This window comes from Acartia tonsa, chromosome 15, assembly GCF_053477335.1.
Source record: "Acartia tonsa isolate MP-2025a chromosome 15, ASM5347733v1, whole genome shotgun sequence".
Taxonomy (NCBI): domain Eukaryota; kingdom Metazoa; phylum Arthropoda; class Copepoda; order Calanoida; family Acartiidae; genus Acartia; species Acartia tonsa.
Window position 1 is genome coordinate 1,644,712 of NC_137274.1, and position 25,058 is coordinate 1,669,769.

At 32.4% G+C, this 25,058-nt stretch overlaps 1 long non-coding RNA gene across 1 annotated transcript; it reads left to right on the forward strand.

Annotated features, from left to right (window-relative positions):
- Positions 1 to 12,471: 12,471 nt before the first annotated feature.
- On the forward strand, positions 12,472 to 16,440 carry LOC145307079 (uncharacterized). The gene is made up of 3 exons (XR_013875290.1): positions 12,472 to 13,176; positions 15,535 to 15,629; positions 16,310 to 16,440. It is a non-coding gene; the product is annotated as an uncharacterized LOC145307079 (long non-coding RNA).
- Positions 16,441 to 25,058: the final 8,618 nt, after the last annotated feature.

Genomic DNA, 25,058 nt, shown 5'->3' on the forward strand with positions numbered 1-25,058 from the left:
GTTAAAATATAATTTTCTGTGTAATTTTTATTTGCATAGCTTTTCTATAATTAGGGTCTGTACATAATAGCTACCTCTGTTTGTTAATCCAGGCACATTTAAATTGCCAGTTGAGTATAATTTAATAAACATAGCAACTTTATAATCAAGTCCTTAACAATGTAAGTTTGTCCTTAAACTGTATTCTGTAATTTTTATAATAAAGTAAAATGATGTCTGTCTGTTTGTTTGTCTGTTTATCAGACTGTTTGTACCAAAGAATCTTGCTAACCGCTGAACCGATCAGGTTCTCTTTAACAGGGTAGCTTCTCATAGGTTCTGGGAAGGTTTATAACTATTTTGGGGAAAGGGTACAACCACCTTTAAAAACACAAAAAATTATTATCGCTTTTGCATAGAGACTTGAACGCAACATAGACAAACTATTTTTAAAATTAGTTATTTGAAATATAAAAAACTTTAAAGTGCCACTAGAGGCCTCTATGGGCGTAGACTATATTAACAATATTGTAATAAATTTTATTTACATTCTAATTCTACCTCTGTATAATAAGTTATGACTCTGTATCATTGTTAATGTTCGTTTGTTCCATCTAATATTATGGATGTTGTCATCCTTGTTTTTTTTAAATGCATGTAGAATATACGTGGATATTATGACAGGACAAAAAAAGTATAATAAATTTAGATTGCTAACATGGAACAATGGTCAGTATTTTTATACAGAAGGAGGGGAAGGATAAATCGCTATTTTAACCCACTGCAAATTTCACTTTATTAAAGATCATGACGATAAAAAAAATCCATGCAATAATGTATCTATTTGATATCCAATTAATTTTATAAATTCGAAGCAGAATTAAACATAATTATTTCATTTTATTATAATATTCGTTTTTAACAGAGAGAGAGGGGACAATAAGCTGTTAATTACACTAGTTCCCAAAGTTTTATAATAATGTTTTCTTATTCGTTGGCGTAACAACTTTGGGGTGAATTTGATTGGTTGGCTCTATAAGTTGAGTGTTCAAACGTTTCAACCACTATTTGTAACCTACAGAAAGAAGGTATAATTTTGTGTTTAATCCTTTGGGATGTACATCAATTTATCGGCCATTCTCTTATCCTTTTAGATCCTTGGCTTGTAGAAGCTAAAAAAAATGACGTCATACAAAACAAATGACCAATGATAAGCAAGTATACAGTGTAATTGACTAATGGTAAAATGTATACTGGCCTATTATTGGTCATTTGTATTGTATGACGTATTTTTTTATTAGGCACTATAATCTGCTTCCATCCAAAATTAAGTGAATTATAACATTTTCAAATTAAGAACATAATGAATTATTTTTTGGTAGTTAAGCTACTTTATAATTCATTTTGTCTGTCTGTCAGTCCTTTGTAATGCTATGGGGAAAATGCGATTTTCTCTGCTGCTATTGAAGATAGAATTTTTGAAGAAGATTCTCTGTATCAATGAATAATTTAATCAAGAATGATTTATTTTGTCCGTCGATAACTGACATTGGAAATATTTTTATATATGTACAGGGTGCGCCACATAAAATCGGACTTTTTTCTAAATTGAAAAAACAAATGAACATAAAATCGTTAATTTTAAAGATTTTATTAAATTTTAAAAACTGGGAAGCAAACTAGGTATATGACTATTAGATCATTGAATAAAATTGCTGCCAGCATCAATCACTGCCTCTACCCGCCTCCTCAACCACCGGCAGTCCCAGGTCAAAATGTACCTGTCCAAGCTGGCGAAGTTCTCCTTGATAGTGGCAATGAGGGAGGTCTTTGTGGTATGAGCACGTCTATTGGAGCATGCTTCAAAGTAGCTCCAGGCCCAAAAGTCCATTGAATAAAGATAAGGCTGCTGGGAGGCCACATTTCCTTAGGGTTGTGAGTAACCGCAGGAGCCAAATTCACCCAACTTTCAAGCTACCCTTTGACACGGAGGCCTTTATTTGGACCACAGTTAGGCTAGAATGACGTTCTATACCTTTTTGAAAATGGCATGAAGATTCAGCTAGGGCTGTCAGCGCAATCCATAGTCTAAAATGAGTTTTTAAGTTTCATATGGGTCTTTAACGTCGAGAACCGAGAAATTTTCATGATTTTTTACGTTTTTGACATCTCTAAATCTGCCACGTTTCACTTTGCCGGAGTACTACAGCCAAGCCATTTTAGATAGAGAGCTCTAGTATTTTCTAGTGTCTTACTAATGTATCTAACAGTATCCCCAGCAAGTTTCATAACTCTACCTCATCTACTGATAGGCTGAGGTCCGAGTCGAGAATCCAGATTATATCACCAGCGCATTTCGAATCTGCCTTGATGAACATAAGCGCGGCCATCTTCGTCCAAAGATTTTTTGTGCTAAAAGGTCATTACCTAAGCTTTTTATAGTGGGGTCAAACGTCCTGATTGGTCAATTAGTTTTGACGCTATGACCGTTTTAAAAAAGTCCGGTTTTATGTGGCGCACCCTGTATATGAAAGGTTTTGTTATTTCTAAGAATTATTGCATATTTATCAACTTAACATTATAGTTTTAATGATTTTTTAAAAACATTTTGATAACTTTTTTTGTTTATTTTAATCATTTTATTCATCTGATTTTTTTCATATTTCCAGAAGCAGGCATCTAATGGATGTTTCATTGGGGAAAAAATCTATAATTTAATGAACAGGTAAAAAGATGTGTCCGTCTGTACAATTATGATGAAAACTTTCAGGTTGGCTTAGATTTAATATATACCTATGTTCCTCCAGAAGTTGTTGCTTTTGAGATTATACTGGAATTATTTGAGCAACATTTTGACAAGGTGCCAGAGGTGGACAGTTATCTATGTTATGTAGAATCAACCTACATTGGCCTACATGAACAGGCTGGGTGTGCTCAAAAATTTCAGGCACATCTACACCAGGATTATTAACCAGGAACCAACTACAATCAACTCTGTGAATAGATGGAACAATCGTTTCACCAGAACAAACCACAATGTTCTCCAAATAATTCGTGGGTCATGGCTGTAGATGCCCTTGCTAGATCCAAGTTCCATAAGGAGGTGGTGGGCAAGTCAACCATTTGCAATCCTGGACCAAAGAACAGGCTGTCTGCAAGATATGAGAACTTGCGAACTTAAAGTTTGCTTGCTTGTAATAAAATTAGAAGTTAAAACATACATACATAGGTTAGGTTAAGTTATAGGCTATAAGCTGATTGGCTGCAGCTAGGCAGGCCAGGGGGCCGAACTATGGAGCCAAAAGCATTATTAACATTTGAGGCTATTTTCCTTAAGTAAATATCCTGAGGATATTTTGTTCAAGGCTCTTTTGTCCTGAGTCTATTTTGTCCAAGATCCTCTATTAGAGTAATGCTTATTATTTGTCCCTGGTATGAGTTCATTTAGGGAAACTATATTTCAAGGTTTTTTTCATTGATCTTATAAATTCATATTTTCTTGCTATTGCTGCTTTATTTGACTTTACCGTAAATAAATGAATCTTAAATGTCGTCCTCCCAGGAATTTGAAAAGAAATATTAGAGATTTGAAGTCTTCTAGTCAAATAAACTGAGACATTTAAAGAAAATCTGCTAAGATATGCAAAATAGAAACAAAGGGAAACTAACCACCCCTCCCCCTCATTTTTATCCTCTATTAATTTCTAAAATTGGGTAGGGGTTGGGGTTCAGTGATTAACAGGAATTTTGTGGGAAATCCCCAATTTATAAAAATGAGGGAGAAGGGAAATTGAATTTTATTGCTTTCTGTACACCCATCTCTAGTACTAAACCGATAGAGTTCTTTATTGGTTTTATGCTTTTTTTCTGCTTATCACAGCTATAAACCTTCACAGGACCTATGAGAGTCTACACTGTAAATTAGAATCATTTCAGTTCAGCGGTTAGAAAGATCCTTTGGTATGCATAGACACACAGACAGAGATCCTGTTACTTTTTTATATTTGATATCTATGGTGAATTTCAACATGTATAATCAAAGTTATACTAACCCCTAAACTAGCTCAATGTTTGTATTATAAATGCCTATTCTCTGGATGCATTTGAGAGAAAATCCCAAAACCCATTTTATTAAGTAGATTTTTTTTGAGTGGGGGGGGGGATTTCTCTTTGGAGGGTGATGGTACCCTCCCCAAAAATAGTTATAAACCTTTCTTGGACTTATGAAAAGCTACCATGTTAAGGAGAACCTGACCGGTTCAGCCGTTAGTGATTTCCTTTGGTGCAGACAAACAAACAGACAGACATCCTGTTACTTTATTATAAGGATAATTATTCAGCTAGAACCTCCCCCTCCCCTCCAACAATGTATTTACACCTAATAATAAAAATTCATTTGAATTTGGAAAAAAAAAATATTTTCTTTAATCATTACTAAAGACCTTTTTATAACAGACAAACAATCCTAACTTTGTTATCTATCTATCTTTATTTGTTTTAAATTAAAAATATTTTGCTTTTTTTTGTTTTATTATAAAAACATTAATTACATTATATTATGTTGTATTATAATGTTTCAAAATTTAGATAAATTCTCTTCTATAGTTTTAATTTCATAAATATACTTACTCTCCAAAAATGAATATGTTGTACTTAATTTAAAATACAAAATCTAAATTTTGAATGTAACATTGAGATTTAAAAATAAATACAGTATACATAAACAAACAGTTACTAAATAGGCACAAGATTCTTTTTTTCTGACAAGATTACATTAACAAAAGATCGTAAAAATTTTAATTCTTGTTATGAATGAAATTGGTACAATTAGAGTTTTACCCACACAGGATTAAAATCTCTAACTACATCAAGGCCTAACCTAACCTAACCAAACTTAATCTTTCCTAGTTAACCTAACTAACTTCATATAAAGTAAAATCCTGTGTTGGTACTAATAAAAATATGGTAATCACAAAATTGTGTTCTGCCAAAAAAAATACAATACATTTGAGTTTTAATAAAAAAAGTGTAGTAGTAAAATATCCTTACTTACAAAACTTAACTATTCTCCTATTATTTCAATTTCAATATTGATCATAAATATCTTCACTATCAAATTTTTTATATCATTAAAAATATAACATCTAAAATCTTAAAATAATAACATTGTACAGTAAGTAAAAAGAAAAAAAAAATTTTATAAAGTGTACAAAGAATAAAATTTCTTTTGGTTTTACTGAAAAAAAATAGAATAATGAAACACAACCATGCATTTCAATATCATAACATTTTCTAATCTACCTAACTAGATTCATTAAGTAGAATTTTTTGTGTATGCATATTAAAATATCATTAGATTCCGCCAAAAATATAGATACATCATTTTAAATTACACAAATACAATATAAACAATCAAAACATCTATAAATCTATCATTATTTAATATCCAACCTCATATCCTAACTTACAAAAATATCTTTACTATCCAAAAAATACATAATACAATAAGTAATAAGAAAAAAAGTTTTTATAAAGTGTACAAAGATTAAAATTTCTTTAGGCTTCACTGAAAAAAATATAGTAATTGAAACATAAACATGTTCTAATTTACCTAACTAGGTTCATTAAGTTAAATGTGTATGCATATTAAAATATCATTAGATTTTGCCTAAAATATAGATACATCATTATAAATTACACAAATACAATATTACAACAATTAAGACATCAATAAAATATCTTAATATAAAATCTAAACATACTTGCTATCATAGATCCTTACAAATCCTAAATGTTATTTTATTGTTTAAGATAATATTTTAATTAGAAATATCTAGTTTGCAGATCATTAACACAAATAAAATTTTAAATTATATTATACAATGAGTAATAAGTATTTAAGTTTTTAAAGAGTAGAATGTTTAAAATTTCTTTGAGCTTTATTGGAAAAGGTGTAGTAGTTTAAAAAATAACCAGGACAATATCTTAATATTCATGTAATTATTTTTGATATAATTAACAAGATAACATCTAACACTTAGACCTTAAAATGATACATTATACAATAAGTAATAAGAATATAATCTAATAAAGTACAATGATCAAATAAGCATAAAATAAAATGGTTCTATTCAAACTAGACCCACACAAGATGAATTCTCTAACTCTATCCATCCTTTAATTATTTGATTCTGCTTAGAATACACAATTACAAAATTACAATAATAAAACATTCATAACTCTATCATTATTTTATAATCAACATTATTTACTTTGATAGACCCTATCTAACCAAATTAACTTTTCTGCCATTGTTTAAATTTCAATAATGATTAAAAATACTATGTTTGATATTATTTAGAATATAATATCACATATATCTTAAAAATGATTACATTATACAATAAGTAATAAGAATATAAGATTATATAAAGAGTAATACGAGATAAAGTTTAAAATTTCTTTGAGCTTTCCTGCAAAAATAACTATATTGTACATCATTAACAATATGATATCTAACACTAAGATTAATACACTTTACAATTAAACAATTACATTATACAATAAGTAAGTAGAAATCATGATTTGCATAACTTAAAGCATGAACTTATATTAAACATACTTTATATGTTACACATACTTTAAACAAAGTAGAAATCTCAAAATATAAAGATATCAAAAGATTTCAATTGATAACTAAGGTCTTGAACCTACTTTTTTTTATATTTAAAATTCACTTTTCACTCAGCCCTATATAAAAAGATATTTATACAATTGCTTTATTAACATTTAAGAAATAAAACATAGAAATTGTCTTTTATTTTGTTGATGAAACATTTCATATAAATTCAAATTGTTTACCAGTTGAAGGAACTATTGGAACTTCTCAACCCGTTTCTGCAGAGCTTGACTTTCTAAAAATTGAAAATGATTAAATAACGGAAATGATGATAATCTAATTTTGACAGCTGTTTGTTTACTTTGTGAATAATACATGTGTAATGATATATCTATATTGGTTGTTTAATTTATTGATTTGGATACCTTAGATTACTAATTATAAAATCTTTGAGTATATAAAACTAGACATTGAGGATTAGGAGAGAGCATAGGGTAGATTATTCAAAAAAATTGGAAAAAAATATTACAAATCCACAAAAAAGTAAGTTGACCATTTTTGTTTATAAGCATAATAGTATACCTATATTTATAACATTTCTAATAATATTCTCTCTATTATTGATCAAATCTTTAATAATATAAAAACTATTTCAAAGTGACTACCTAATGTTTTTGAGTTTTAGAGTTAATATGAACACTAAAAAAATACCTTCTTTAACTTATTTAGTGACTGCAGATCTGATCTTCTTGATGATGAAGCTGTTGTTGACAAACTGAACAGTCAAGACAACCAGATCATGAAGTCCCAGTACAGACAATCCTAACCAGAGTCCTAGGCTACTGCCAACATCTATGATATACTTGAACAGGTCATAGTTTGGCACTTTCTCTGTAACAATAACTTTCTCATTGAAAGTTATAGAAGCCAAACTCAACGCCTTTCCAACTTTAGAACCCTCATCTACAACATAAGTTGTTTCTTTACAAGATTGTCTGCATTCCTTTTCAAGCCTGATATTTCTTAATATGCCCAACATATCTACATAGTTCACCATGTCTTTCTCAAATTTGCCAAAAAATTTGCGGAATGTAGGGTATGTTTTGTTACATTGGTTGTTGTTTGATAACCATGGAGGCACACAGATAATATCATTCTTCTTAAACTCATTTTGAATATTTTCATCAACACATTTCTTATAATCTTCCTCTGACATTGGCTTTTCATCTCTCTTACAGTTGGCTCTCTCTTTGATCTGAACATTGATAAAATAGTATGTATATGGTTTCATAAACAATTTACTTCCAACATGAGAAGCAACAGATGGCATTATATAGCTCCTATAGTTTCTGTCTGTAATGAACATCCTGGCCTCATCTTTATTCCAATGCCCTAATTGTATTTCTTGTGAATAATTAAGAAATGAAATCTCTCTGCACAATCCATAGGCAGGTATGAATTTTGTAATATCTTTAAATTGTTCTACTTTAATCATACGTACGTTTCTATTAACTTTGTCCAAATCAAATACTTGTACAGCGAGCTCTTCAAAAGTAAGATTCTGATGTCCACCCCAAGATGTACACCAAGTTGTTTCATTACATTTAGCCTTTCCCAGAAGCATGTCATCATAACCATGATGTAACTTATATCCTAGTTTTTTAAGTCTTGTGATATTAATCTGATTGGTAGGACATACTGTGATAAGGGGCAAGTCATCATCATTGATATGTCTTTCATGCTGTGACAATACTGTTGGAGGGTCCATCAAGTTTACAGTGGCTGTGTGCAGTTGATAACAAAACATGACAAAAGAAAAGATAAAGACAAGACATTTGAGGATTTTAAGAAGATCCATTGCTAAACTTCAAAAGCTGAATTGAAATTAGGAGAATGAACCTAGAGGTTGGTGTCAGCTTTTTCAGTGACAGACCTCTCAAACTGGGAAATTTGTTAGTTGTATGTTTATACACTTTTCTTTGTAACTATTAAATGTGAGTGTTGATTAACCTTACTCCTAAAAGTCTGAAGGCTTAATGTAATATTTGCTAGGTAGGCCTTAGATTATATGTAAGTATTTTACATAGAGACATAAATGTTTATAGTTACATACGTACCTTGGTATAGTATTAGTGTTATGGCAGAATATTTTAACAACTTTGAAATTATAAATCTAAATAAACTCCAACAAGATATTATTACTGTCTATTTAATCAGCTAAAAGGAAGGGGCTTCTAAGACTATTTCCATCACCCTTCCATCAGGTTCCAGGACAAACACAGGAGACCAAACATTGGAGTGGACAAACACAGAAGTGTTAAAATATTAATTTTTTTTAGGTATTTCTATACAGGTTAGGATAGGTTAAGATATGAATATACAAATAAGCCCACTGCAGGTGTTAGGCATTAAAAAACCCCTAAGATAGTTTAAAATAGGTTTCTACTCCTATGTTTGTCCACTCTGACGTTTTGGACTCCTGCGATTGTCCTAGGACCTTCCATCTGAAGTAAATTGATGATGATGACTCCATATAGGGATCTTAGTATCTCTTCAGGATGTAGGCCTCTACACACACCCTGAAACATACTCTACTCACAGTTTAGGAGAACCATATCAGTTCAGAAGTTATCAATCGTATCAAAATCTGGATAGGATTAAAAAATATTTGTGTAAATATTATAAATAAGGTCTATTGGTGGCAGTATTTCTATTTAAAGATTCATCATTTTTTCTAAATCTAAAATTATGTAATAATGAGAAAGTTAAATTCTTCACAACCCTATATGGTTTTTTTTTTGTAAAAGTTAACTTTAATTAAGAACTAACACTTCAAAATTTGTTTAACTAAATGTTGGGTTACTGAAACATTTTTAACTTGATATAATCATAACATTGGTTTTACATTTTTTGGGAATAGTCCATTTTGAGCCAATGCCGCTTAAGGGGCGATTCGTCGTATTTTTAAAATGGCTTTTGATAGGTTATTTTAGGTTAGGTAATAGCCCCGCAGGGTTTGGCAATTGGCCCCGCAGAGTTAGAGCCCTCAGTAGGGGCTAGAATTAGGAGAAAGCTACTGTAAAAATAGGAAGAAAGATTTGTTTAGTGACTTATGCAAAGCACTTGAAGAAAGAAGAAATGTGAAACATATTTGAAATATCTCCACATTGCCACTAAAGGGACCATACCCCATTTTTGTTGTTAAACATAAATTTCACAATTAGTATCATTGGTTTCCAATAATGAGATCAGGATACCCTGCCAGGTAATTTGGATATAAGACTTTGTTTCTAGGTCCAGCATAAGAATACTTCTTATATAACCAGTTAGTGAAAATTAAAGGCATTAGTTAAATTAGAAATGCAAGAACTTGATGTTACAATCTGAGTCTCGTACTTGAACCATAAGCTGTGCCTATTTTGTAAATAATATGAAAGTTTTTTAATGTCCCCAACTATTTTCACTTTTTTGGTTGAAAACTTTATTTATTTTAATTAAGATCCCAATAAGTTGGCTGGGAAGGAGAAAGGGGGGTTGGGAGAGGTCACATACCCATTTAGATATTAAAGTAAAGGAATAGAGGGTTGTGAGCTAAATGTAACTTTCCTTACATGCTGTATTAGGTCTTTGACCAGGTTCAGCTGATAGAATGATAACATTGTCTGGTGTTTACAAGAGAACAACAGACAAAGTTTACACAAAAGTTTTCACACTAATCTGGAAAATGCCTTATTTATCACAATCAATTGATTAAGTTAGTATAGTTTTGAGTTATTAAAAATAATAGTTAAATTTCATAAAAATTTGGTCAGATAATGTACTTGTTCTTAAATTGTCCCTTGCTAAAGATGAATTGAGAAAGCAAAATTTAAAAATTGAGTTTTGTCTGATAGAATAAGGGTCTTTGCCATTTGTTTGGAATATATCTCTATACTTATACATTTATTTTTGAATAGGGAACTTAGTAACAAGGATGATATCATTATTAAAGGAAGCCTGCAAGAAATACCACGCTTTAACTGCTGAAAGACTGCCACAAGTAGACCAAATACCCCAAATTTGAAGCCTTCAGCTTCTATAACAAAAAAGTTCTAGGCATTTTAAAATGACATTTTATGTACAATGAAAATTTTGAAAGAATTGCAATGCTCATGTTGAAAACTTTGAAATTAAACTACGTATCCTAGAAACAAAATTATAAGCTTATTTTTGTCAAAAATTTAGGTTTCCAGTAACTAATTATATTTTTACAATAAAAATACCCATTTTTATAGTCAAAATCATTAAAAAAAATTAAGTTTTACTTGCGTTGTACCGAATGTACTGTAGCCAATTAGAAGGCTGAATCAGCTTAACAACCAATCACAGCTAAGCTTGTATTAGTTTACCCCTTTGTTTCCGCTATGATTTTCGTTCAAAAACGCAATTTAAATCGAATTTTTTTCATAGATTTTGACAATGAAATGTGGTGTTTTTATTGTAAAAATATAATTAGTTACATGCAATCTAAGTTTCTGACAAAGATAAGGTTATAATTTTGTGTCTAGGTGACGTAATTTAATATTGTTTTTTTCTTTTATGAGCATTGGAAATCTTTCAACAATTCCATTGTACATTAAATGCTATTTTGAAATGCCTAGAACTTTTCTGTTATTGAAGCTGAAGGCTTTAAATTTGGGGTATTGGGTCTTCTTGTGGCAGTCTTTCAGCAGTTAAAGTGTGTTATTTCTTGCAGGCGTCCTTTAAGTTAAAAATAAATTCATATATATTTGAGACAAGTATAAATCATACATAGTTTTCACATTATTAAAAAAGGGCATGATAAAAAAAGCAAAATTTAGATAATTGTCAATTTCATTACAGAGCTTAAATGATCTTAAGAAAGGAACTTTTAATATTATTTATCTACAAAATTTATTTAATTAGAATTAAGTAAACAAATCAACTAATATACTTGTTACAGAAAAGTTTTGTAAAAGGATTGTGTCATAAAATTAAAAGGTTTCATAAGTCAAATAGTCTTTCACGTGGCTTAAAGTTTGATGACATTAAGGTCACATGTTTTTTGAAAAACTCATAAGCATTGTTGTAAGGTATTGACTTGACAAACAAAATGTTTAATTTATGGGTGGAGACAAGCTACCAATCTATTGTTAATAAATTAATGAAAACTTTATACAACATTTCATTCAACTTTAGGTTAAAATAAAAATATTATTTTTCATAATTTTGTTATTAGGATTCAACTTCAATAGATAAAAATATATGTGTTTTGTCTACAAAAAACTCAATTTCTCTCAACAGAGGGCTGTAAATATACAAAGATTTAGTTTTTAATTTAGAAGTTCATGGCAATTCAATTAGGATTTTTGTTAAACCATACTGGGCTAACCCCTGCAGGCTCAACACATCCCTTTAGCCAAATTTAATTAACCTAACTCAGGGTAAACTAATGATAAGATTTCTTTTGCCTTGAAAGCCCAATTAACCTTTTCTTTCATTGTTTTTAAAAAGCTGGAAGGTTTAAGCCCAGTTCACAAAAGCTAAACAGTCGACCGATAGAAATTTTCAGTCAACCTTTTTTGAGGTCAACCTTTTTTCAGTCGTACTTTTGAATATTTACTTTAAAAATAAATTATTTAATGTTCCTTTTTCCCTGAGAAAAACAGCTGGAGGTCAGACTTTACAAAATTTAGACTGACGTCCTCATGATCCAAAAAAAAATAATTTCAATAATATTTGATTTTTCTTGAAAATTAAAAAATGATACCTGCAATCTTAAAATACTTTTAATATAACAAATTATTGAAATGAAAATTGAATATTTTTGGTTTTATATAAATTTTAAAAATTTTTCCAATGTTAAAGAAACGTCTATAAATTTTTTAGGATAAGTTCCAGCTGATAATTAGATTAGTCTAACCAACCTAATAAAAATGGCGGACACAATAACAAATATCTTTTTCGAATTTAAATAAAAATGTTAAAATGTTACAATACTTATACTATTTTAATGCATTATATTATAATTATTTTATTTGTGATTTTGTTCAGATATTACAATATCAACGTTTGCTAAAAGTTATCAAAAATCAAGCGAGGTGGGGAGTAGGGGTTAGATGGGGATAAAAAGTTTACGTTGCGTTTTTTTGTGTGTGTATATTTTTGCGCAAGCATAAGCTCTTAAAATAAAGTGACACATATTGGGATAATAATTACTAATTATAAACGTTAAAGACAATATCATTTGCTTCCTTTATAAATAAATACATAAATTGTAGAAAGGGGAAATGTCCTAGCTTACTTAACGTTAATGTTTTTATTGCTTTGGTAAATTAATTGTTTAAAATAAGGCCTGAAATATGCCACACACAACTTTCTTCACAAATATGGTGTAATGGATGCGGCAAAATATTCTATCTCAGGTAATATATCCCCTGTTTCGTTTCAATATACTTTAAAGTTGATTTGAATCTTTCAGATATTTAATAAAGATGAGCTGCAAATTTACTAAAGATGAGAAGAAAGTGACGGCAGATTGATTAAAACGATGTTTCTACTAACAAAATGCAAATCAGGTTTTACTTTTTTATCTTTTAATGCATAATAAAAATCACAAGTTAAACATTACTTTCTAAAGCCAATGCTAATGAAAAATTCAAAAATGGAAAGGTGACAAAAGAACGAGGGTAAGTGATATGACCTTAGCTTTCATTTGTTAAACATATTAGGTTAGAAAAAAAACAAGAAACGTTAAAATTTAGGTTTTACCCCCCCCCCTCCTGGCTCCCCCTTTTACAACCCGTAAAGGGACACTCCCATGGTAATTCTGGATTTTTTACCTCTTGGGGGTTATATCCAATAGACAAGCAACACTTTGGTTGCAGGACCTCTGTCTAAAAGTCCTAAATGTGTCAGGTAGTGAGTTGTGCCTGTTTTGGGCAAAGGCATTTCCCCTACTCTAACTATTAATATTGCGCAACAGACATAGCTGTAGTAGGAACCATTTTTAACGTATTTAGTTTTAATGTGGTGTTAAGCCGAGATTCGTACCTTTCACCTCCCCGATGCATAATGTTTTAAGCTACGGTTGCGGGTTTAACAAATAGATTTTATCCATAATATTTATAGAAAGGGATTTATAATATTAGTAGTTGCTTTACTCCTAGCCTCTTGACGAGAATAATAGTCTAAAACCTACCCAAGACATATTTCACTTCTAACCTCTAGCCCTGGGCAAGGTCAGAAACTAGCTTAACTATTCCAAGAAATTTATACAGCTTCCCTGAAAAGAAAAATCAATTTGGAACAGCTATTTCTGAGATCTTTAACTAAGACCTTCTAATTTCCGAGAAATTAAGCTTTAGACAAAAAAAAATTACTAATTTATATTAAAGGATAACAGTGTGATTAATAGTATTGCGCATCTGGTTTTTATTTTATTAAAAGCAAAGTTTCTATAATAAGGGTCGGTCTTTAGGCATGTTAGAATTGTCCTATTAAATACAAACTTTGCAGGGTGAATCTTATAGTAGTTGGGTACAATTTAGAAAGCCTAGCAAATCTAAAATCAATACCAGAATGTCCGTAAGTTTATTTTAAACATGTCGATTTTCAACTTTCTTAACAACAAATGGAGGGGGCGGAAGTAACACTTTTTGAAACCGAAACTAAAAGTCAAAGGAACTCAACTAAATAAAGAGTTACAGCTCTGAGATTTGACATGGCAGTTACTTTATAGAGGTACAATATGTAACTGTGAAGAAACGGCGGTGGATCGCCGCTCACGCCGAAAACCGCCGTTTCCCGCCGAAATTTATTTGTGCCTTTTCTCGTCAAATTAGATAATTTTGAATCATCTGAGATATTTTTTTCCTAAAAATTTCCCTTATATTTTCACTTGACACTTGAAATAGTTCAAACATGTCAATATTAAAATTGCATGTGTCAAGTGCAAATATATTTACCGGCCTAATACTTCTAGTAAAACCACAGTTCTCTTCTCCTGCATTAGCAGCCTTCCACCTTCCTGTCATTTCTTATATTTGCATTTGACGAGAAAAGCCGAAAAAAAATTCGGCGGGAAACGGCGTTTTTCGGCCTGAGCGGCGGTTCCTCCGCCGTTTCTTCACAGTTCCATATAATACCTCTTTAAAGCAACTGCCATGTCAAATCTGAGAGCTGTAACTCTTTATTTAGTTGAGTTGCTTTGACTTTTAGTTTTGGTTTCATAAAGTGTTACTTCCGCCTCCCCCCTTTGTGTGTGTTATTAATATCCGATTGATGTGATTTTTTGAATACTGATTCCTAGGACACCAAAGTTCAATAATAGAAGCAAAGCAGCTCTATAATCAAGTCTTAAAAATGTAAGTGTGTCCTTAAACATTATCCTGTATTTCAGCAGTTTTTAACAGACTTAATTTTTTCGACTTTTATACTTTAAATATACTGGTTCTGACCCTCTACAAGAGTTAATGTTCATTTGTCCTACCATTTCAGAGCTTCGCTTTTATGGATGTTATCATCCTTGTTTTAAGATATTTTTGTCGCTAATTCTTTCATACACATGGAGCTTACGTGCACTTAACCATATCTAACAGAAACCTAAAAAAAAAGGTTAAACATCAACAGATTTTTCGAGATTCAATTACTTTATTTGGCGATTGAAAATTATACTCTTAAGCTTAATTTTTTGCGTAAAAATTGCCAAGATACTTTTAATTTTGAAAGAAGTAAAAACAAAATTTAAAGGATTTTTTGTAAGTGGGGGTGGGAGTTGGTTTTTTTTTCTGGGAGCGATAATAGAGTGGTAGTGGTACTCTTTCTAAAAAAAGATAAAACCTGACCTAGACCTATAAGAATATTCAGTACACAGAGACAGACATACATCCTGTTATTATAAGGACGGTTATTTATGATTTTTTATAAATTTTAAGGTAATGGTAAGGAGACCGACACAACAACAACACCTTTTACCAACGGAATAAAACTACGAAGAATTTCTCTTGCACACTACATCCTATATATAAAGGTAAATATATGCAGCTTTTCCTTCAATGATAAAACTCTAACTCTTGTTTTAGGTCGTAATATTACAGTCTCTACACAGTTTAAGTTATTTAGGACAGAAAGAGGTTATACAGTGTGTTTTTTATGAGAACTTTTTTGAAAGCAATTTTACCCCACTTATAGTTATCAGAATTTAATGATTAATGGCTTATTTTCTTCGTTTTTTAAGGCAATCCTATAAAATGAAAAACTGAAATATTTTTTTAATTTTTATTAATTGCCTCCAAAAACGAAGAAAATAAGCTATTAATCATTAAATTCTTACAAGTTACAACTATAAGTGGAATAAAATTGCTTTCAAAAAAGTTCTCATAAAAAACACACTGTAGTTAAGATGCAAAAATGTTGAAATGCATGTTTAATATCCTAAAAACTAACAAAAAGGAACAATGCAAGAACGAGATGAATTTTTTTTAGGCTATTTTGAAAGGTCATAAAGTTTGTTTTTAATTGTTGGAGAACAGTCCCCTTTTTTCTTTAAGGCTTACATAAGCAAAGCCGCTAGCACTTAATAACTTATTGGACATGTTTTTCTTTACTACTTAGTACCTACTTATCAAATGAGAAATTATTTCCTACATAAACGACAAAAAAAGTAAATTATGCAATATACTCTTTGATTAAGTATTGTTTTTTTTTCAGGAACAATGATGTTGCAATGAACACCCAGCTGACCTCCTCGCTGCTGGGTAAAGGGAGAGAATCTACCAAATGATATTTGAATCTCTGAATGGACAATCCTTCAACCTTATTTTACGATGCCCTTACTCGCTCCGCTTAAACTGTTTTTAACCTATTTTTGAATGGGGGGTCAAAAATATACTAGGACACCTATAGAATCAGACTGCAGAGCCCAAATTTGAATTAAGTCCCCAATAAACTTTTTTTGGGGGATTTAAAAATTAATTTTTAGTGTTGCTGTAATCATTTTGACCGAAGCAAAAGCTCTTTTTTTTACTTCGGGTAATATTGTGGCTTACAGAACATTTTTGTATAATTAACTTTATATTGATACAATAAAAAAACATTACTCTGTTCATTGGAAACAATTTTTTTTCCGAAACAATTAATTTCATTAAAAAATCTAACATTTACAATAAAACAAATAATTCTGAAATCTAACCAATAAGAAGTATTGTTCCATTTCAATTCTTACAATTCAAAAAAAGAGTGTTTTCAAAAAGTGACTTATTTCCAATGTAGTTAAATAATTTTTATTTAATTAAAATGAAAAGAATGAAAACCATACACATAAAAGATACATACTTTTTAAAATTATTTTAAAAAATTAGTTTGAATAATCTTATTTTATAACACATTTGTATATGTGACAAAAATAAATTTGTTGTATTGCATAAACATTTGTTGTCATTTAACCCTTTACAGCCTTTTTTATGTTTTTTAAAATAAGAGAGAGAACACAAACATGTTAATGTTAATTCATTGATATATTATAAAGAATTAACTTTTTAGTGAATTTTTATAGTAAAATCATAAGGCCTAATTTTACTCTATACCAGAATACAATATTTATGAAGCAAAACACTCTAGAAGCTACGAATTTTACCCAAATAAAAAAAGACCTTTTGCTGTGATCAAAATGATCACGGCAACAGTAAAAATTAATACTTAAATCCCCCCAAAAAAGTTTATTGGGGACTTAATTCAAATTTAGGCTCTGCAGTCTGATTCTACTGGTGTCATAGTATATTTTTTATATACGTTTTAAAAATAGGTTAAAAACAGTTTAAGTAAAAACTCGTAAACAAGAAAAAAACATTCCAAGATCAGTAGCATATACATATAATTATTTATTCCGAAATTATAAATGATTTTTGATAAAATAAAATAAGATATTTCATATATTTGTTTAGTTTAATGTATAAAGCTGCTCTCTAATTACATATGTACGTTTTAAACATTAATGAGTCTATTATATCAGGTTCAGATTTTTTTTATTTCTTGATATTCTAATAGATTTATGTTAGGGATCTAAAGGGAAAAGACAATGGCCGATAAATTGACGTACATCCCCAATGATAATATAAAAAATTACCCCTCATCAAGACTAAAATTAGTGGTTGTAACGTTTAAACACTCAACTTAATAAACCAACCAGTTAAAACTAAGTAAAAGTTCCCAAAGTTGTTAAGCCAACACTTCATTATAAAACTTTAGGGACAAGTGTAATAAACAGCCCATTGTTACCTCTCTCTGGAATTACATTTTATGCTTTGCTGCTTGTTGGTGCATGGTATCAAACTTCTTAAATCTAGACCTCTGGAAAATTTGTTGTTTCAAAAGTTAAAAAACAACATGTCTAAAATGGACATACGGATATTCTGGCAACGAATATAGAGTTGCTACGTTTTCCAAATCGTACCTAACTACTACAGGAATCATCATGCACAGTTTGAAATCGAGAGGACAATTCTAACATGCATAAATTAATGAAAACAGCGAACCATAATGTACGTAATAATTATAGAAATGCGGGAGGTTTTTGAGTTTAAACATCTTTAATATCATAAACTGGTATTTATTGACGGAGTTTCCACGGAATTTTAAAAAAATTAAATAAGGTTTAACTTTTTGTTGAAATCATTTGTGGAACTACCCCTTAGCTCTAAAGTTAAAAAATGTCATACTTTAAACCGTATTGGAAAGAAACAGGATCTCTGTGTGTCTATCTGCTCCTATGGATATCTCTAACCACTGGACCGATACGATAATCCGTTACAGTGTAGCTTCTCTTTGGTCTTGTAAGGTTTTTAGCTATTTTTGATAAGGGTACTACTTCCTCTTCCCTTTATATTTTTTTAGACTTTCTTTTTGAAATTAAAATAAAACAGCGGGATAGAATTTAACCCCCACCCCCTTTAAGTGTATATAAAATTAAACACTAAAGATTAATTATCGTATTTTATTTTTTTGTTAGGTCATTAAGATCTTAATACATATCCACTGAACCGATTAATGTCTCCATTTGAGAAAGGTTATTATAAAAGTGCTGGAATATTTTGGTAGCCTTTTTATGATCAGCATGCATTCGATAGTCATCTTGTTTGGAAAAAAATAAAATGGAGGGTAAACTACACCCCCCCCCTTTTTTTCAGGATATACAATCCCCTAGATGCTAGAGCGCAGCTGCTATTGAATATAATATTACAAAGTGCCTAATATGTTTTGATGGTCCAAAAATCAAGGTTAATATGAGAATAACTTAAAAATGTACAGTTGCTATACACGCTAAATGGAATATGCATGAACAAGAGCAAGTGATTCTAAATGTTTTTGATAAATATACTAGGGTTAGGTTTAATATCGTTATATAATTTTTTTAAAAAAGTTTTACCATGGTTTTGTGTGAAACAAACTTTTAATGTAAGGCATTTTTTGGCTATATATCATCAAATGTTTTGTTGAGTTCAAACTGATGTGACAGAAAAGTAAAGTTTTTCAATTAAAAATGTTAATTTATAAAAAGGGATGGTAACTTGTAGTATTGTAGATAGTTTTATTAATGTACTTTTGTAATTTATGTTTTGGTGTTTTATTTTATTTAAACCTCTAAACTCAACAAAACATTTTATTAAATTTCATCAAAATATTCTTAACATTTCAAAGTTTTATTGTTAGAAAACCATGGAGAAACTTTATTGGTATAACTATATCAAACATAACCCCAGTATATTCACAAAAAAATATTTAGAATCACTGCTGGAAGGTGCTTAGCATCACTTGCTCTCTTACGTGCATAGTCCCCTAATGCCTATTACAGAAATCATCTTCACAAGCCTTTATTACAGGAATCATCGTTCCAAGTTTGAAATTTATAACATTTGAACATGCCTGATGTAATCTTGTGTATTGATTATGCTTTCTCTACGGACATGCTTACATTTTAAAGCTTCAACTGTATAATAATTAATATAACAAGGATGATAACATCCATAAAAGCGAAGCATTGAAATGGAAAGATGAACGAACTAAATCTAAACAAAATTGTAAGTAAATTTGCTTCAAAACAGCTTTATATGACTTGACTATAATACTTTGCTTATAATATTGTACTATGTTGTAATAGGAATCAGTATACCAAAATTCAGATGAATATTATAATTTTAAAATACAAAATTTTTTATAGTCAAAAATTAAAAGATCAGCTTATTTTAAGTGGAAGTATGGACTTTCTGGTAATGCTTTTAGTGTTGCTGCGGTTTCTAAGTAACTGTTACAGGAATCAGCATTAAAAGTTTGAAATCAATAGGACAATTATAACCTGTTTAAATTGACCCAAAAAGCTATCCTTTACGGACCGACCCTAATTATAGAAAAGCTTTGCTTAACGGTCGGCTCCAGTTTTTTTCTATCTCATTTTCTGTTTGTGAAAGATAAAGAGCCCAAACTGCGTGACTTTTTAAGTATGGGTATGACACATAACTGAGAGTTGGAATATTTTTGATATCTTCATCCTGGCGGGCACAGGATGCCAGCAAACCTTGCAGGGTCATCCAGAAAAAGAGCAAAAATATTTCTTTGACTTAAACAAAGCATTTTATCTTACCAAAATACTAAAATATCCTCTAGAAGTAGATCCTCATACGAAATACAGGTGTTTAAGTCTATTATAGGTTCCAGGTATGATCCTGCAGGTCCTGATCCTCCAGGTCTCCAGAAATCTTTATGAGGCTCCTGTGGCCGCAATTTTTGACTTAGAGACTTCAAATTTTGAACTTAAGCTTTTCCCACATGTCTCCATAACGTATTAAAATTTCATAAAGATCCGCCGCCGTTTTCCCGCCAACTACGGCGTCTGGCAGCTGCCAAGTACAGGTGCAGCCGCTGAAATTTATATTTTGATAATTCTAATATAAAATTTACATATAAATAAACATTTTTTGCAAAAAATTGTACTTCTAGCTTCAAAAATAAGAAAATTACAGCCGTTTGAAATTTTGAAGTAAAAAAGGACCTAAAAACAAAGGTTGTTAAATAACAGGGTGAAGGAAGTGAAAATTGACTTAAGGTCAGAAATTCAGGGAACTTGCACAAAATTTTTTAGCCCTCTAGCTCTAATAGAAACTGAGATAATAGCCCCCCCCCCCCCAACCGATCAAGGGGCCTGACTGTTAAAAGGACTCTCCACAGAAAAATCAACTTTGGATTTTTGAAAATCTAACCTGAAATTATTATTCTCTGTTCAATTTTAAGCATTTTTTGTTTTTGTGGCATCGCGATCGAAGCCCTTTGAAATTTTTTACCTCCTTTAAGTGAATCCTCCCGCCATTCAATTTGTGCTGCTTTAGTGATTTTTAGCTCCTATGTTGCCGCATTCATCGCCCTTCTCCGCCGCTACTCCGCTATTCATTGCTGTACGTCGCGTTTCAATACATGCTCCCCTCTCCCTTGTTCAGAAATTAAATGGAGGCTGGGGGTGTTGTGTATAGCGACATACGCAATGTATAGCGGAGTAGCGGCGGAGAAGGGCGATGAATGCGGCAACTGCGGCAAAAGATAGTTATATTTGGCGGAGGCGAACACAAAATGGAGGCGGCAGGATTGTCCAGTCAAGGAAGAGGATAAATCGTAGAGCGGCCGGTTACAATGGAGCAAATGTTCTTTAGCGGCAAACATATATTGAGTGGAGGAAAGTGTAGTATATATTGTTATAGCGGCAGTACAAATAGGCGGCGGACAAAATTTTCAAAGGGTTTCGATCGCGATGCCACAAAAACAAAAAATGCCTAAAATTGAACAGAGAATAATAGTTTCAGGTTAGATTTTCAAAAATTCAAAGTTGATTTTTCTGTGGAGAGTCCTTTTAAGCGTTAAAAATCTGATTAATAATTTAATTACCAATTCATTAACATAAATGGTAATTGCGCTTAATTAGGTACAATGTGGAACTAAAAAGATAAGGCGGCGGGACCGCTGCTTGCGCTGCCATCGAATACAGTAATCTACTGCCTTTTTTTGCTATTTCTCGCCAATAAGGGGGGGGGGGGGGGTTTAATGCAACCATCTCGTAATCAGTGATTAAATGGCACTTAGAATTCGAATTTTGATCTGAAATTTTTCATGAGTAATCCTTGGTAGGTCTATTTTCCCTAAATCGAACAAAAAGTTGGAAAAGTAACGGCTGGCGGCTGGCAGCTCAGCCGTTTAGCTGTTTTTTGCCTATTTTCAGGGCAAATTCATCATTAATTACGTAGGAATCAACTTTTAAAAACATATTTTGGGTTTAATTCATGGTAAATGATAGCTATAACCATTTTTAAAATTTCTAGTACCAGCTGCTAAATGGCTAGAATCGGCTGAAAACGGCTGGGAGCTGCAAAGAGTATGAAGGGTAGATATGGCTTGTGACGTATCTAGGGGTAGGTTTTTATGGCTGCTGAGCTCAAAAATACTACCAAAAATAGTGGCTGCCCATCCATATGGCAGCTGGGTAGCAGCTGCAGCTCAGCTGGAAGCGGCCAAGAGTAGAATGAGTAGATAGGGCTTGTGACGTGTCTAGGGTTAGATTTTTATGGGTGCTGAGCTCAAAAATACTACCAAAAATAGTGGCGGCCCATCCATATGGTAGCTGGGTAACAGCTGCGGCTCAGCTGGGAGCGGCCAAGATTAGAATGAGTAGATTGGGCTTGTGACGTGTCTAGGGGTAGGTTTTTATGGGTTCTAAGCTCAAAAATACTACCAAAAATAGTGGCGGCCCATCCATTTGGCGGCTGGGTAACAGCTGCAGCTCAGCTGAAAGCGGCCAAGAATAGAATGAGTACATAGGGCTTGTGACGTGTCTAGGGGTAGGTTTTTATGGGTGCTGAGCTCAAAAATGCTACCAAAATTAGTAATGGCCTTCCATATGGCAGCTGGGTAACAGCTGCAGCTCAGCTGGGAGCGGCCAAGAGTAGAATGAGTAGATAGGGATTGTGATGTGTCTAGGGGTAGGTTTTTATGGGTGCTAAGCTCAAAAAAAACTACCAAAAATAGAGGCGGCCCATCCATATGGCAGCCGGGTAACAGCTGCAGCTCAGCTGGGAGTGGCCAAGGGTAGAATGAGAAGATAGGGCTTGTGATGTGTCTAGGGGTAGGTTTTTATGAATGCTGAGCTCAAATTTACTACCAAAAATAGTGGTGGTCCATCCATATGGTTGCTGGGTAACAGGGGTAGGTCTGAGCCCAAAAATACTACCAAAAATAGTGGCGGCCCATCCATATTGCAGCTTTGTAACAGCTGCAGCTCAGCTGGAAGCAGCCATGGGTAAAATGGGTACATAGGGCTTGTGACATGTCAAGGGGTAGGTTTAAATGGGTGCTAAGCTCTAAAAAAAACCCACCAAAAATAGTGGATGCCCATCTATATGGTTGCTGGGTAACAGCTGCAGCTGTGCAGTAAGCTGTTGTTTAAGCTATAAGCACTTTTTGGGACTATTGAAGGATAACCAAATATTGAATATTTCAGTATTGATTTAGTTGCTAAACAGCTGAAATTGGCTGAGAAAAGTTACCAACAGACAAAGGTAAAAGTTTAAGACAAAGCTTGTGATGTGTGGGGTAAATTTTTATAGGTGCCAAGCTTATTAATACTCCCCAAAAATAGAAAGGCCCATCCATATGGCATCAAGGTAACGGCTGCTGCTCAGTTGTAGCTGTTACCCAGCGGCCATATAGATGGGCCCCAACTATTATTGGTAGTGTTTTTGAGCTCAACACCCCCATAAAAAGTTAAAAACCTACCCCTAGAAATGTTACATGCTATATCTACAACATATACTTTTGGCTGTTGATAACTGTTTTCAGACGTTATTGGTAGTTTTCAGTGAAATCTAGAAATTAAAAAACTGTTACTAGTAATATGTCCATGAAATGAAGTTATAATGTTAATTGGGAGAAGTTTAATTCAACTGAAATAATAAATTTTGTGATATTCTTCACACGTCACAAGCCCTATGTACTCATTTTACTCTTGGCTGCTCCCAGCTGAGCTGCAGCTGTTACCAAGCTGCAATATGGATGGGCCGCCACTATTTTTGGTAGTATTTTTGAGCTCAGACCTACCCCTGTTACCCAGCAACCATATGGATGGACCAACACTATTTTTGGTAGTAATTTTGAGATCAGCATCCATAAAAACCTACCCCTAGACACATCACAAGCCCTATCTTCTCATTCTACTCTTGGCCACTCCCAGCTGAGCTACAGCTGTTACCCAGCTGCCATATGGATTGGCCGCCACTATTTTTGGTAGTATTTTTGTGGTCAGCACCCATAAAAACCTACCTCTAGACACGTCACACGCCCTATGTACTCATTCTACTCTTGGTCTCACAGAAGAGCTGCAGCTGTTACCCAGCTGCCATATGGATGGGCTGCCACTATTTTAGGTAGCATTTTTGAGCTCAGCACCCATAATAACCTAACCCTAGACATGTCACAAGCCCTATGTACTCATTCTACTCTTGGCCACTCCCAGCTGAGCTGCAGCTGTTACCCAGCTGCCATAAGGATGAGCCGCCACTATTTTTGGTAGTATTTTTGAGCTGTTACCCAGCTGCCATATGGATGGGCTGCCATTATTTTTGGTAGTATTTTTGAGCTCAGCACCCATAAAAACCTACCCCTAGACACGTCACAAGCCTTATCTACTTATTCTACTCTTGGCCGCTCCCAGCTGAGCTGCAGCTGTTACCCAGCTGCCATATGGATGGGCGGCCACTATTTTTGGAAGTATTTTTGAGCTCAGCAGCCATAAAAACCTACCCCTAGACACGTCACAAGCCATATCTACCCTTCATACTCTTTGCAGCTCCCAGCCGTTTTCAGCCGGTTCTAGCCGTTTAGCAGCTGGTACTAGAAATTTTAAAAATAGTTATTGCTATCATTTACCATGCATAAAACCAAAAATAAGTTTTTAAAAGTTGATTCCTACGTAATTAATGATGAATTTGCCCTGAAAATAGTCAAAAAAAACGGCTAAACGGCTGAGCTGCCAGCCGCTACTTTTCCAACTTTTTGTTCGATTTAGGGAAAATAGACCTACCAAGGATTACTCATGCAAAATTTCAGATCGAAATTCGAATTCTAAGTACCATTTAATCACTGATTACGAGATGGTTGCATTAAACCCCCCCCCCCCCTTTTGAAACATGTGCAGAGATTAATCTGTTTATTACACTAATAAGAGCAACTACATGCCAAATTTCAGCGTTCTTCTACTGTTTAAAAAGTCTAGTTAGAACACATATGTACACAGTAAACACGCAAGAAAAATGTCGAAACTTGATAGTTCACGGAATGATAGACACACACCTTTTAATGTAATCATTTACGTAAATAACAGAACTCTAGTTATAAAGTAGCCATGCTCTTAATACATAAAAATGATTGA